Source organism: Suncus etruscus, chromosome 18, assembly GCF_024139225.1.
Source record: "Suncus etruscus isolate mSunEtr1 chromosome 18, mSunEtr1.pri.cur, whole genome shotgun sequence".
Classification (NCBI taxonomy): domain Eukaryota; kingdom Metazoa; phylum Chordata; class Mammalia; order Eulipotyphla; family Soricidae; genus Suncus; species Suncus etruscus.
This window is the reverse complement of record NC_064865.1, coordinates 17,554,929-17,565,371: the sequence shown is the minus strand read 5'-3', so window position 1 is coordinate 17,565,371 and position 10,443 is coordinate 17,554,929. Positions and strand designations below refer to the sequence as shown.

The 10,443-nt window shown below is 39.9% G+C and overlaps 1 non-coding gene across 1 annotated transcript; it reads left to right on the top strand.

The window, feature by feature from the left end:
- Positions 1 to 223: 223 nt before the first annotated feature.
- On the top strand, positions 224 to 353 carry LOC125996867 (small nucleolar RNA SNORA22). Its single transcript, XR_007491530.1, has one exon. It is a non-coding gene; the product is annotated as a small nucleolar RNA SNORA22 (small nucleolar RNA).
- Positions 354 to 10,443: the final 10,090 nt, after the last annotated feature.

Sequence of the window (10,443 nt, the reverse complement as noted above, 5' to 3'; positions counted from 1 at the left end):
CCTCTCAGAAAATTTTAAAGCAAGGTCATAATTCTGTCACTTTACAGATAACAAAATGTTGGTAAAAGAAAAACTTCTTTGTGTTTTAAAATCCAAACGAACACAAAAGTGTTAAATTTAAATCTTATATTTCTATTAAAAGTTTTATTTTAATTTTTAAAGTATTTACAAAATTATGTGAAAAATAATGTGGTTAGCCTTTTTAAACAATATAGTTAATTTAATGCACAGTGAACACCTAGGTGTGCTTTATAGTACCCTTAGTTTTAACTTTGTGCTACAGCAATGGTTGTTCTTTATTTCTGCATTGAAAGAACTATTATTTTAAGTGCATTCAAAATATCAGCACATTATATAAATCTGTATATTTGTGTCGCAGTGAAAAAATAATATAAATGAAAAAATATATTATATATAATTTTATAAGAATATATAAAAGTAACTAAACTTTATAAGCAAATTAACTAGTATTAAATATAATTTTAGTCTTAAGTTCTAGGTGTGTAAATGCATCAAATGTCTTTAACTATATTTTGTAATAATCTAAGCATTTAGTTAATTTAGTATATAATATTTTTTACAAATTATTCACTTAAAGTCTTCATAGTAAAAACAGTTGTTTGTATTTTTAAAATCAGTTTTTATACCTTTAATAATCATAGTTCATGCTATTGTGTTTAATCATAAAAATTTTAACACTTTATTGCAGCTGTCTTACTGTTCTACTGCAAAACCAATTTAAATAAAACCTATTCATTTACAGCAAATGATTTCATACTTCAGAGTGAAGACTCCTTCTACAGTGCTCATTAACCATTTTACTTAATGTTTTAAACTTCAAATTAAAATTGTTTTAAAAATGTTTTGTGTTAAATCTAAACCTTAAAATTTATTTTCAGCAAAGTTCCACTCCATCTACATTAAGTACTTCTCAAAACTAAAAAAGTTTTTCTACAAAATTTTTTTTTCTTCTCACAAACATGCTAGCTAAATATTTAAAAGCGCTTGTCAATTTTTTATAAATCAGTCTTAAATCAATCCTTTTGTCTGTTTATGTGTCTGTTGTGATGAATGAAAGTGGCCACAAGTGTAAAATGTTGTGTTTAGTGTTGTTTTGTTTTGTCTGTTTATTTGTTATCTCTACATTTTATAATAATACAATTTTTAAAGCCTTATCCATTTTTCAAATTTCAATTAATTTTTTCAACCTGGTTCAGTCTGGTCAGTTCACAAACTGGCATCTTGCAACTAAAAATCATGTGTTAAAAATTATGTATTAAGCTAGCTTTGTCCTTCTAAGAACATGGCGGAAAGTGTGAGGGATGGCAAACCCCAAATTTCTCAATGGCCATCGGGGATAACTTTTCCCTGGAGAATTTCTGGACTTTGCAGTCACCCAACTTTCCTGCTATGTGTAAGTTCAGGCCTATAGAATATGTATTTATAGCTAAAAAATAGCATCTAGCTTTAAAATAATAACTAAAAAGTTTAACAAAAATCATTTATGTTCAGTTTAAAAGTTTTTGATAAATTGGCAATTGTTAATTATAAAAATTTTTTAAATGCTGAAGTCTAACAAAAAATTTCCGCAGCCTTCCACAGTCCTGTCTTCATCCACTTCAAAAAAGCCTGTCACCCCTCCTGCCAGCCGCCTTTCCTGCAAACCTGTTTCTGACGGACTCCACCTTTGACAATGCTGAATTACACACTCTGCCTACCTGCCTTGGTTGCCCACCATTGCCACCAACAACCTCCATTGCAAACAAGTCAGTCGTGGAACTTTGCTTACTCAAACCATATATGTGCCCCCCTGTTCAACAATCAGACATTTGCAATCAAACCATTATTGTTAACAACTCTTCCATCTTCATTGAAGCCCCCAACTCCACTTATTTTGTTTACTCCACTGCATTTTCTCCCCATATTGTTACTAAAATGTTTCTTGCTTATCATAATTATTATGTTTTAGCTTTGTTAAAGCCTACATTAACCATCAAACCTGTTGGTCCGGTTTCCACCTTAAACCTCATCCTGCAAATGGTCAATGCCTCTGCCCAAGCGCTCTCCAACACCAGCTATGAACACTGTTAAATCTGCAATTCACCGGTTTCGCCGTTTTATAAAAGCATCACAACGTTTAAATCTCCTATCTACATCAATAACTCTAAACTTCTTCTCTGGAAAGTTCAGCCTCAGCGTCATTAACTCACTGTTGGGCAAGTTGTAAGCTACGGACTCTGCCTTCTGGCCCATCCTCCTCCTCTCAAGTTATTTTAAATATTATAAATGCCTCTGCTCTAGCCCTCACAGAACCATATTATAAACGCTGTTAGCTTAGCTTCTCTCCTCAACCCCTACGATACTGTTAGTTCCCTTGCTGATGTAGTTCTTCAAAATCGTCGTACTTTATATTTTGCCCTTATATAGGAAGGGGGAGTCTGTGTGGCCCTTAAAGAACTATGCTGTGTATTTAAAGACAAATCTGGATTAGTTAGGGATAGTGTTCTACGTATTGGTAACGGTATGAAGAAGTTCCAGAAACGTTTTGACCAAGAACAAGGTTGGTAACAGGGTTGGTTTTTCTCTTCTCCTTGGATACATACATTACTGTCCACTATTTTGGGCCCTCTTATTAGCCTCATGCTGCTCCTTTCCTTTGACCCATGGGCTTTCCGCAAACTTACTGCCCTTGTTAAAAACCAAGTAAATGAGACGGCAAAAACCTCTGTTCAAGTTCACTACCAACAGTTAACCCAACGTGACTCCTGTGAAAACTTGGCTATTGTCACCAAGCCGCCCTTCCAGCCACTAAGTTTTCAGGAGATAAAGCGCATAGCTAACAAACGGAGCTCGCTCCGGTACTTGTGCTCTCGGCTGTGGAGATACCTACGACGGGATTAGCAAGGTCCCAGTTAGGACACGGCCCTAAAAGGCTACAAAGCATAATTCGGATCCCTGTGCACACCCACGGCGTTTGTAGCCACCTTTTAAATGCGGCTTTGGCCGTGTCCGACCTGGTCAAACCTTGTAGCCTAAGACACGGTTCTTCCACCCGCTCACGACTTTCCTTCTTTTATTAGAAGAGAAAGGGGGAGATGTTGGGGACTGACTTGTTTGAGGCCATTTTGCTATTCTTTCTGCCATAATCCAGCCTTTCACCTAAAGGCTACATGCAGTCTTGCTGTAAGTTCTTGGGCCAAAGAGAAAGGAAAATGCAGCTGCAAAGTATAATTAATCTTTTAGCCCGGAGGAGAGCAACACAGCCCAGTACCATTCCCAGAAAAGAGGCCTTACTCCCTTAACCATATCCCTGAGTTTACAAGACATTCATTATTGTGTATATGCTACATTGTCTGTTCAAGATCACTGAGGCAAGCACATCTTGCACCACCTCCTGATAGTCAAGCAATTAGGAATGCAGCTAGAAGGTCACAAGATGTTTCCATGGATACTGCAAGAAGTATTGCCCACTTGCCTTATTTGGAATAATGAAGTAATTTTCATGCCAAAAGTGTGATTGACATCACCCTTGTACTGCCCCCTTCTCCTTCTCTATATAAGAAGGAGCTGTAGCCAAATAAAGTTGCCCTTGAGCAGTGAGACATTGCCTTGGGTCTTTATTATTAACCTCTCTCAGATTTTTTACAGTGTGGTTGTGCTTCTACCCAGCAAAATAGGAGTGCGGTTGTCTGAGAAGTCTTCCCAGCTAATTCCTGCTGGCCGGGCCCCCCTGGGGGGCTTCAGGACCCCGCAGGTGAACAGAAATCTGATGAGTTCAGCTCAACCATGGCAGAAATTGGAGGCCAACAGAGCTCACACAATGAAAGAACTAAACACCTTTACATCTGATACCCTTATGTTGTAGGATCTAACACTCGGGACCATCACTTCCACTGACTATAGCTGGGTCACCAAGGAAATTTTTTGCTGTTAGACTAATTCCTTTTTTTTTAAGTAGAGATCTTCAATCTCAGGGACAGGTCTTTGAATTCCTTACCAATTCATGGCAGAATAATAAATTGAAGAAGTTAACTTCTGCTCTCTACTGTTCCTTCCCTCCAGAATTCTTCCTTCCCCTCTCTATTACTGAGTGCTCTGTGTTCTTTGATTTTTAGGGTAGGGATGTGTAAAGTACAGAGAGTCTTCGCAGGTATGTGGTTGTTCATCCCTCTCCTCTGTCCTTGCTGGCATAGATCTCAATTCCGAAGATCAAGCTGAGAAGAAAAGTACTTAATACTCTCTCCTGAATCTTTCAGGAATCACAGAGTTCAAACATCAACAAACTATTTGGCCAGCTCTTACCTACTTCCTCTTAAGAGTTTTCTGAACCTTAAGCAGTTTTCTGAACTGCTTCCCAGTCAGGCAGCAAAGACAGGGTAAGCGATGATATGAATCTAAAGTTCATGGGAAGGTCCCATTGGAACCCTGCCCAGAGGGCTAGAACCTTGGAAAGAGAATAGCAAATGCATGTAGACAAGACAGGCACTTGCAGGATTCCCAGGTCAAAGCAGAATTAGGCCATGTCATGGGGGAGGAACAGACTGTGTTTGGGTATTGTTTTGACCTCTGGCCTCCTCTCCAGTTTCAGAGAGGAGGAATGAGAGGTTCCAAGTCTTCAAAAAGCTTGGTCATCAGGACAGTCACTGTTGCTAAACACAGACCCAGAAAGAGGGTTTCTCAGCAGCCAATGTCTGCAAGTATGGACAACACTGAGTTTGATTTGACACGGTCCCCTACTTAGTGCATGATGCCTTGGTTCCACATACATCTCCCCTCAGGACTTAGTAATAACTCTTTAAAGAGAAAGGGATTCATACACTGATATTTCATTTTACCATGCAGGAGAATCAGGATAGCCAGGCTCACTGTCTACATGGTAATCTTGTTCTCTGACTGACCTGAACTCTGCATTTAGCCGGCATAGATGAGGCTTCTAGCCAGAGACAGTTCATGTGTGGCCAGCACAGAAGACCATAAAAGTGAAGGGAACAGAACACATTAATAAGATGAGAAAGTCTTTGGGACTCACAGGTCAGAGACAACACAGGAAGATCTGGCTGCTTGTCAGTCCACAGCAGGGCTGGGATGAACACAGAACATGCATTTCTCTGTGACATGGCACTGGCTGCCTCTTTTACCTCTAGATCTTCACGTCTGTACACCTCAGCAAAAATCTCCTCTTTGAACATATAGGGAAAGAATTTGCCCCACCTTCAGGGTAATCCCTGAGTCTCTTCTTTTCACCCTACCATGTGAGGACATATCCTAAAGACAGCCAGAATGCCCTCACTATATCCCCATCAGGCTGCCATTTCAAACTCCATCACTCTGACATCCTAATTGCAGACATCCAATCTTGAGAAATGGATATTTTATGGGCTGAGTCCCCAGTCCATGCTCTGGCATTCTGAGAATGCAGCCCCAATGGCCTCTGTGTCATTTTGGTCTAAAAGGAAGCTGTTGGGGATGAGATAAGAGCAAAGCACTATGGGAAGTGATACTTGATCCAAAATTGCATCGCTTCCAATGCTCATGACCCTTGCTAGTCTCTGTGGCCAAAGGTGGCTTCTTTTCATGATTGAATTCATTCTCATTTCTGAGCATTCTTTTAGAAATGCTCCAGAATCATTTTTTCCATCTTCTGCATTTTTATTCTTTATGACTACTGATAACTCAGCAGTCCAGGGCAAAATAAAATGTGTTTTGTTTTGTTTTGTTTAGATTTAATTTTGTTCCAAGACCCATGCTTTGATATTCTACAGACAAATTTTTAATTCTTTGGAAACCCTGTGCCAACTTCAATTAAGTGGTTGAGAGATAGTCTCCAGTGGTATTTAGAATGTTTTTTATTTTAAAGCAATTCTGAGAATAATTTTGGCCTCTGAGAGGCTGTACATTCTCTTGCACTGAGCATTTTCTTTGATGTCCCTTTGGAGATAAATCATTTCATTTTATTTCCTTCATCTTGATTTGATTCAGTTCAACTCAGCTTAATTCCAACATGTCTCTAAATGTTGATTAGAAATTTGATGCACCCATAGCAATTTGCTAGATCTTTCAGTTATAGTCCCAACATTTAAAAGCTTATCTAATTGGGAAAGAGAACAATTCTTATGATCATTTGGAAGCCTAACCATAGTCCAAGGCACAAAAGGGGAATGTACTATACCCACACCCATTGTACATCCCTGACAGACATCGCTAATCATTGCTACATTATCTCTGTGCCACAGGATCTTGCTCAGTCATGACCAATCGATCAATATTGGACTGTTAACCAAGCTTCTGATCCAAAGCCTGGGATAAATTACATAAGTACTCAGATGGATTTCAGATTAGAGAATTTCATTTGGGTCTGTACCTCGGGCTTTGTGCTTAAGAAAATAAAGTAACTTGGTAATTACAAGGATTTGTTGGTTGGGAATGAATTAAAACAATATGAATCCTTGCCGAACTATTTCCAGCAGACTCTCAGTGCACATTTATGCATTGCTGCAAAGAAGCATTTAAAAGATTCATCAAAGCATTTTTGAAATCTGAAATTGAGATTTAACTTTCAAAATCTGCCAACTTTTTTTGAGATTCATAAAGCAAGATTCCATTGCCTTTTACTGCCAATTAATTCTGTGATCTTGGGCAATTATCAAGCTTCTCTACATTTGAGCTCTGTGATGGGTTTGGAGATGGGTTTGTTTTCAGATCAAACCCAACGCTGCTTAGGGGTTACTTGTAACCCAGTGCTGGTGGTGGCTCCAGTGGTTCTCAGAGGACAATGCAGTATTAAGATTTGATGGGGCCGGGCGGTGGCGCTAAAGGTAAGATGCCTGCCTTGCCTGCGCTAGCCTCGGACGGACCGCGGTTCGATTCCCCCGGTGTCCCATATGGTCCCCCAAGCCAGGAGCGACTTCTGAGCGCATAGCCAGGAGTAACCCCTGAGCATTACCGGGTGTGGCCCAAAAACCAAAAAAAAAAAAAAAAAAAGATTTGAACTAGGAGCTTCTTCATGCAAAGCATGTTTTCCAACCCATTGAGCTATCTCCTCAGGCTGAAGCATGGTGTTTTGTTTTGTTTTGTTTCCAGTGTTTAGCCACACCCAGCAGTGCTCAGGGTTACTCCTAGCTCTGGGATAAAAAATTACTCTTGACAGCCTTGGGGGGAACTAAGGGGATGCCGGGGATCAAACCCTAGTAGGCTGCAAACAAGTCCTACCCACTGTGCTATCACTCCGGCTCCAGCATTGTGTTTTTAAAACTTTATTTCCCCAATACTAAAATGATTTTTAGTACATACATAATGATACAACATTTCCAGTTGAAGCTGAGGCTTGGAAACTGGGTCCTGACTCCCAATATCTTCCCTCAGTCTCCACCTCAATCTTCTGGAAGCTCCTAGAACATCTGAAATTTGAGAAACACATTTGGAAAACTCCCTCACAAGAGACTTGTGGACCACAAAATAATTGGACTGAAATAGAAATGAAACAAACATTGATTAGAACACAGAGATCATGTGCTCCACAGGAATCACACAGCCCAGAGGTGGATTGGAGGACATTAAGTTGTGTTCCATGGGGGAACAAGGGAAAAACTTAGGGTCAGGCTGGGAAATCATAGGATCTCAGGTCATGTGTTCTAGAACTATCCTCTCTGTGACTGGTTGACATATACCTTCAGATGAAAGGCTGGGAACTTGGGTACAATTGGCAGATGATTTTCACATTGCCACAAAATTCACCCAAAAGTCTGTGTGGCAGCTAGTGACACCATCATCCATTCCATTCACAATCCATCCCAGTGGTTTCTTTAATAATCTTCTCACTCTACACATTTAAAAACAACCCCTCAGCTTGGTTTGCTACCTACAATAAAGCTGGGCACTAATAAATACTCAAAGCCATTGAAATGGGAAGACATTTGAGCAGATAAAGGATTTAGTCCTTGACTTCACTTAGTGCTTCCATAACCTGACTCACTCACAGGTTCTGGGTATCTATAGGAACTTTCTGAGTTTTTTGTAGTTGTTATTTTGTTTCATTTTGTTTTGTGTTTTGAGTGTGTGTGTTTTGCCAGTTTGCTTCCATGGGCAGGGGTCAGCGTTAGAGTATCTTGGTACCTATAAAATGGTACAAGTTAACCGAACTCACTTGGGACTCAAGTTTTTAATTTCCATCTGCTTTCAGTAGTCTCACAGTTTCTTCTTGTCATCACTTTCATAGCATAACTAAGCAGTCCATGGACTGTCTCTAGAAAAACATAAAAAACCTCAGGGAATATTTATCAAAGTTATAGAGTTTCTGAAACTTACTGTTTGTCTAAATGTCACTCAGCCTGGTGTCTACAAGATTAAACACATAGACACAGTGAGGTGCTCACCTTGTACATAGTCAACCTTGGTTCTATCCCCTGCACCACATATGATTCCCAAAGTATAATCAGGAGTGATCCCTTACCACCCAGCCACAAATAATCCCTGAGCACAGTTATGTCAACCCCAAATTAAACAACTAAAAGGAGTAAATATATAGACCTAAGCACAGAGTTTGGTTATATTCAAATAAATGTGTAAATAGAACCTATAAAGATCTTTGTGTTCTGGTGGTAGCAAAGCAGATGACTAACCCTTGCATTCCGGATTCTGAGTTGTCTGGGCCCTTGACCTGGGAAGAAGGAGCTAAAGAAACTTTGCATGTCAGCAAAGTTTATGGCTTCTATCCTGTGGGATTTGAAATTGGGCTCACACAAGGAAAACTGGCACACTAAGCCATTTAACAAAATCTGACCATTTGGTTACTTTAGCTCCTGGGAAAACTTGCACAATAAATTTTCCCAGCTTTAGGGTTCTGAAGCAACCAGATCTCTCCCAAGGAACCCAAGACCTCACTAACACCAGTCAGTAGCAAAAAAAAAAAAAAAAAAAAAAAAAAAAACAAGAATAACTGAACCTGGCCAATATTTAGCATAATAAAAAACATGCATCTCAATGCTAACCTAAGCAGGAGGTGACAAGCATTGCAATTTTTAGTGGGCATTGTATTTAAAAAAGGAAAATCTTATGAGAAGGATAAATTGAGTGACCAATAAAGGAAATGTGGTTTGGAGCTAGAAGAGATGTAAGACTTACTCTAACCAGCATCCCCATTCACCTGGACTCCACAATGAGTGGCTTTCCATTCTCCCACATGTCTCATCTTGGTTTTGTCTTCTCAATGGATCAGACTCAGTGTGTAATGCTGGGCCTTCCCACCTGTGAGGAAGGCATAGTCCAAGGTTGCACTCAGCATGCTTGAAGAAAACATATCTCCGAGCCCACCTTTAGTCCTGCCCATTGACCTTCTGAAGGACAGTAATAGAAATATGTGATTCCAAAGGGAATGTGGGTCTGCCTAGTTAACTCATTGGCCTTCTGAGTACAACTGAAATATTGCCTTCTCAGGGAAACTGTCCTTTACTGCAGATTGGCCACAGTGCTTACTGTACCCCAAGTGCAACTTATTTTATATTATCTGCTCTCACCCCATTGACCAGAGAGCATCATTCCCACTGGTCATCAGGAGAATGCTAGTCTTAGCACCAACAGTCAGGGATATTGAATAAATTATCTGTTGACTAAAGCAAATATATGAGTGGGTGGATAGATGAATGAATTCATGGCCAAGGAAATGAGCTACAAAACTTGGGAAGTGGTAGAGGAAGTTTCATTTCCAGATTGGTTTTTATTATTTCTGCCAGAGTTCTATTACTTACTATGGTATGAGTATTGTGATGGTTAGGTGAAGGAGGAAAGAGAATTAGGAGTGGAATTGGCCAGGTGAAGAGAGGAATACACTACAGAAACTCCACCAAAGTTGACTCTCCTGAAGAGAAATGTCGTGTTCATCTGGGCATTCCAGGGCTCAGAGGATGCCAAGAAGGGCTAATAGTGCCCTTGTGTAATCTAGTGTCCTGGTATTTCATTACTCCAGGTTTCAGCAGGCTCACACTTTGGATCCATGCTTTTTGAATTCTGTCTTGATAATTGTTCCCTCTGCATCAAAACAGTTTGATATTAAGACCATCATGAAGCTGGTTGCTTTTCTTGGCATAGAATGTCCAATCTAACTGCTGAACAGTAACAAAGAGTCATCTACTGGCTATTGTGGTAGGACATACACCTAATACAGAACTGGGTAAAGGACAAGGCTTCATGCAGTTCTGGGCCTTTGCAAGGCCAAATAAGTAACTTGGGACTTAGACTCACTCAGCAGGTGTGACTAAGACAAGAAGAAACAGATAAGTGGCATCTTGGTTCAGGACAGGTAAGAGTTCCATCCTTTCCAGAGTCAGACTATGGGAAGACTCCAGCCTTGATGGAAATGGTTGAAAGAAAGCAGTTCTAGTAAATGTTACTCAGACTGTCCAGAAGCACTACCCCATTGAGATCTAGGTGCAACCAGTAAGCAGGAAT